General features: G+C 33.8%; 1 non-coding gene across 1 annotated transcript; it reads left to right on the top strand.

The window, feature by feature from the left end:
- Positions 1–5,446: 5,446 nt before the first annotated feature.
- LOC115892190 lies at positions 5,447–5,610 on the top strand. The gene has a single exon (XR_004052073.1). It is a non-coding gene; the product is annotated as a U1 spliceosomal RNA (small nuclear RNA).
- Positions 5,611–6,031: the final 421 nt, after the last annotated feature.

The raw sequence follows: 6,031 nt of genomic DNA, 5'->3' as shown, positions 1-6,031 counted from the left end.
CAAGTCACTAGGCTGTACACGTTTCAGGTACCCTGGTGCAGCCCACAAAACCATGTTCTCTTAGGACTCTAGGTCTGCAATCCAATGGGCTGCCATGAAGCTCTCTGACATGCCCTGGGGACATTTTCCCCATTGTCTTGGGGATTAACGTAAAATCAGAGCAGAATTGAAGGAGGTAGGGATACGAAAAGCCCTACAAAAAATCAGTGAATCCAGGAGCTGTTTTTTGAAAAAATTAACAGAATAGATAGACTGCTGACTAGACTAATAAAGAAGAAAAGAGAGAAGAATCAAATAGACACATTAAAAAATGATAAAGGGAATATCACCACTGATGCCACAGAAATGCAAACTACCATCAGAGAATACTGTAAACACCTCTATGAAAATAAACTAGAACATATGGAAGAAATGGATAAATTCCTGGACACATACACCCTCTCAAGACTAAACCAGGAAGAAATCAAATCCCTGAATAGACCAATAACAAGCTGGGAAATGGAGCCACTAATTCATAGCCTACCAACCGAAAAAAGTCCAGGACCAGACAGAACCACAGCCGATTTCTACCAAAGTTACAAAGAGGAGCTGGTACCTTCCTTCTGAAACTATTCCAAACAATTGAAAACGAGGGAATCCTCCCTAACTCATTTTATACGGCCAGCATCATCCTGATACCAAAACCTTGCAGAGATACAACAAAAAGGAAAAGTTCAGGCCAATATCCCGGATTAACATCAATATGAAAATCCTCAATAAAATACTGGCAAACCAAATCCAGCAGCCCATCAAAAACTTTGTCTACCATGATCAAGTCAGGTTCATCCCCAAGATGCAAGGCTGGTTCAACATACACAAATCAATAAACAAAATCCATCACATAAACAGAACCAAAGACAAAAAACACATGTTTATCTCAATAGATGCAGAAAAGGCCTTCAATAAAATTCAACATCCCTTTATATTAAACAACTCTCTTTATAAACTAGGCATTGATGGAACATAACACAAAATAATAAGAGCTACTTACGACAAACCCACAGCCAACATCATATTGAATGGGCAAAAGCTGGAAGCAATCCCATTGAAAACTAGTACAACACAAGGATGTCTCTCACCACTCTTATTTGACATAGTATTGGAAGTTCTGGCCAGGGCAATCAGGCAAGAGAAAGAAGTAAAGAGCATTCAAATAAGAAAAGAGTAAGTCAAATTGTCTCTGTTTGCAGATGACATGATTCTACATTTAGAAAACCTCATTATCTCAGCCTCAAAATTCCTTAAGCTCATAAGGAATTTCAACAAAGTCTCAGGATACAAAATCAAAGTGCGAAAATCGCAAGCATTCCTTTACACCCACAATAGACAGAGAGAGCCAAATCATGAATGAACTCTCATTCACAATTGATCAAAAAGAATAAAATGCCTAGTAATACAACTAACAAGGATGTGAAGAACCTCTTCAAGGAGAGCTACAAACCACTGCTCAAGAAAATAAAAGAGGACACAAACAAATGGAAAAACATCCCATTCTCATGGTTAGGAAAAATCAACATTCTGAAAATGGCTATACTGCCCGTTATCTATAAATCTATAAATTACTGCTCAGTAATTTATAGATTCAATGCTATTCCCATCAAACTGCCATTGAAGTCCTTGACAAAATTAGAAAAAAATATTACTTTAAATTTTATATGGAATCAAAGAAGACCCCACATAGCCAAGACAATCCTAAGCTAAAAGAACAAAGCTAGAGGCATCATGCTACCTGACTTCAAACTATACTGCAAGGATACAGTAACCAAAACAGCATGGTACTGGTACCAAAACAGACAAACAGACCAATGGAACAGATCAGAAACCTGAGAAATAACACCACATGTCTATGACCATCTGATCTTTGACAAACCTGACAAAAACAAGCAATGGGGAAAAGATCTGCTATTCAATAAGTGGTGCTGGGAAAACTGGCTAGCCATATGCAGAAAACTAACACTGAATTCCTTTCTTATACCTTATACAAAAATTAACTCAGTATTTATTAAAGACTTAAATGTAAAACCCAAAACGATAAAAACCTTAGAAAAAAATCTAGGCAATACCATTCAGGACATAGACATGGGCAAAGACTTCATGACAAAAACTCTGAAAGCATTGTAACAAAAGCAAAAATTGACAAATGGGATCTAATGAAACTAAAGAGTTTCTGGAGTTTCTGCACAGGAAAAGAAACTATCATTAGCATGAATAGGCAACCTACAGAATGGGAGAAAATTTTTGCAATCTATCCATCTGACAAAGATCTAATAACCAGAATTTACAAGAAACTTAAACAAATTTACAAGAAACAAACAACCCCATTGAAAAGTGGGCAAAGGATATGAACAGAAATTTCGCAAAAGAATACATTTACGTGACCAACAAACATAAAATAAATTCAACATCATGGATCATTAAAGAAATGCAAATTAAAACCACAATGTGATTCCATCTCATGTCAGTGAAAATAGCAATCATTAAAAAGTCAAGAAACAATAGATGCTGGTGGGGCTGTGTAGAAATAGGAATGCTTTTACATGGTGGAAATGTAAATTAGTTCAACCATCGTGGAAGACAATATAGTGATTCCCCAAGGATCTACAACCAGAAATAGCATTTTACCCAGCAATCCCATTAGTGGGTATATACCCAAGGGAATATAAATCATTCTACTATAAAAACACATGCACATGTATGTTTATTGCAGCACTATTTACAGTAGCAAAGTCATGGAACCAAACCAAATGCCCATCAGTGCTAAACTGGATAAAGAAAATGTGGTACATATACACCACGGAATATTATTCAACCATAAAAAAGAATGAGATAATTTCCTTTGCAGGGACATGGATGAAACTGGAAGCCATCATCTTCAGCAAACAAACACAGGAACAGAAAACCAAACACTACATGTTTTCACACGTAAGTGTGTATTAAACAATAAGAACACATAGAAACAGGGAGGGGAACAACACACACCAAGCCCAGTTGGGGTGCGGGGGGCAAGGGAAGTGAACTTAGAGGACAGGTCAACAGGTGCAGCAACCACTATGGAACACCTATACCTATGTAACATAACTGCACATTCTGCACATGTATCCTGGAACTTAAGTAAAAACCTTTTAAAAAAAGAAATAATGGTACCCAGTCATGTTGACACATAAAATTAACCATCATGGTCATCAAGAAACTATGCTGGTTTCTTAAATATTTCTGTTGATATACTTCAAAATTTTAATTTATTAAAGCTTTAAAATCACGTGAAAGGTGTTCTTGTTCATTTTTTGTGTCTTGTAATTGCTGTTTTCCCACAATTTACTCATTTGCATGTTCGCATAATTTTTAACTTTTGAAAGTTTTCCTTTCCTGACTGATGGTCATATTTTAATTTTTATTAAATTGAATTATGTTGAATCAAATAATTATAGATTATTGTCTTTCTTAACATTTATCTTTTCCATTTTATCTTTGCATTACATGATGATTTTTTTCCAAAACATTTTATGGAGTGGCTTCAAATAATCTTTAAATTTCCTGTTATTGACTTTTAAATGTTTTCTTACATTTTTCTCCTAATATTTACATTGTGTCTACACTTTATACAGCCAGAAATTCTAACATATCTCAGCCATGATTCTCATTAGATAGTAACAATATAATAATAATAAAATAACCAAAAAAAGTATTTGTGTATGGAAAATTTTTGCTATAAATCTGTCTTAATTTTTCATATTTATAAAATTTATATACATTAAATATCTTAGTCAGTTTGGACGCCTTTAGAAAAATACAATAGACTGAATGGCTTAGAGAACAAATATTCAGTTTTTACAGTTCAAGAGGCTAGAAAGTCCAGGATTAAAGCACCAGATGATAGGCATCTGAGGAGACACTCTTCCTTCCTTGTATATAGCCTCCTTCTCACCACACCTTCACACAGCTGAGAGTAATAATCATCATTTTCATATTTCTTCTCATAAGAGTCCTAACCTCATCCAAAGGAGTTCACTGTCATGACTTTGTTAGCTCTAAAAGGCCCCACATTCAAACATCATCACATTGAGGACTAGGGCTTCAATACATAAATTTTAGAGTACAATCATCCAGTCCAAAGCACTAAGTTAAATTGAGCTTCTCTGAGCTTGATAGCAGCATCCAGAACTGGCAGAAGCAAATGCAAATCTCCCTGGAGAAAAGTATCTTTATTTAATCACTGTCTCTGAATTACTACAGATTGAATACAAGTAAATATGATGTAATTACTAAACACTACTAAAATTATAAGAAAACAAATGAACATAAATAAAAGTTATCAAAATTTTCAAAAAACTAACACCTCAAAATTTTAGTTATTAGGCTTATCACATGAAGAACATAAAATGGCTGCTTATGAGGACATAAACGATACATAAATACACTTGAAAAAGCATACAAGGAACACTGGACACATTTTTAAATTTAGTCAAAAAAGGATTTCAAGAATGAGAAATGTAATTGTTGAAATAAAATAAAAACTCAATAGGTGAGTTAAACCTAGGATTAGATGTGTCTGAAGAAATAAACCGTGATTTGAAAGGTACATATTTAATACAATCCAGGATGCAACAGAGAGAGACAAAAAAGAAATATGGAAATGCATGTGAGCAAAGAGATCTGAAAGTTGAAGTAAGAATGCCAAACATAAGCTTAAAGGAAGTTCCAGAATAAAAGAACACAAAGAATGAGAAAGAAAATGTTTAAAATAATACTAGCTGAGAATTTTCAAAAATTTATGAAAAACAGAAGTCATAATATTCAAGAATCGTACTGTATTCCATGAAGAGCAAAGAACCCACACAAATTTATTTACGTCCCTAATAATAAAAAAAATGAAAAGATAAAGACTTCAAATGCATAAGAAAGGCAGAAAACCAACAAAGGAACAACTATTAAGCCAAAAGTGTGATTCCAAAAAAACTAGAAAATAATAAATGATAAAATGTATTCAGTGCTTAAAATATGTAAGGCATGTAACAAGTACAAACGTTAATTCTGTTAATCCTATGAAACAGGTATTATTAATACAATACTAATTTTACAAATGGAGAGGGCAAATGATGAAAAGCTTAGGTAAGTTACCCAACATTCCTCAGATACTAAAACATAAGTCTAGATTTGTATCAACAAAGTTAAGCACCAATGCCCAGACTCTAAATTATTATTCTCTCCTCTTTCTCATGGAGATCCAAATGAAAGCTCATTGAAAATAATTCCCATCCCAACTATCTGAACAGTGTTTCAAGAACAAAGCAAATAAAACATGCTTTTGTGGCAAAACAAATAAATAAATAAATGACCTGAGGAAACCTGAGTGTCAATGAACACTCAGAAAAGAAAGCACTAGAAACTAATTTTAAGAAAATGAATCATACTTACCTGGCAGGGGAGATACCATGATCACGAAGGTGGTTTTCCCAGGGCGAGGCTTATCCGTTGCACTCCGGATGTGCTGCCTCCTGCGATTTCCCCAAATGTGGGAAACTCGACTGCATAATTTGTGGTAGTGGGGGACTGCGTTCGTGCTCTCCCCTAAAAAAAAAAAAAAAAAAAAGAAAATGAATCTAGTAGAAATATATTTTTTAAAAGCAAATCAATAAAATATTTAATACTAGTATATTTACACCTTGTTTACACAAAGTAATAATAACAATAATATTTGATTTAATGGAGTTCAAAAGGGGAAGTAAATACTAGACAGTAATAACTCCTCATCTTGGAATGGTAAGGAGAGAGAGGTTGCTGTGATCTGAATTAATACCTTTCAGAAACCTTATGTCGATTAGAATATAAGACACTGATTAACTTTGTATTGCATAAAGTTAAATAATCTTGGTAAACGTAGAACTAGAGGATTTGTCTTGAAAAGTTGTATGGAGAAAATAAAATTAAAAATAAAATTGAATTAAAAAATACAAGAAAAGAGAAATAATAGTGCTTAATATGTACAAAACTC

Source organism: Rhinopithecus roxellana, chromosome 1 (assembly GCF_007565055.1).
Source record: "Rhinopithecus roxellana isolate Shanxi Qingling chromosome 1, ASM756505v1, whole genome shotgun sequence".
NCBI classification, from domain to species: domain Eukaryota; kingdom Metazoa; phylum Chordata; class Mammalia; order Primates; family Cercopithecidae; genus Rhinopithecus; species Rhinopithecus roxellana.
Note: the sequence above shows the minus strand (reverse complement) of the source record. Positions and strands in the feature narration are given on the sequence as shown.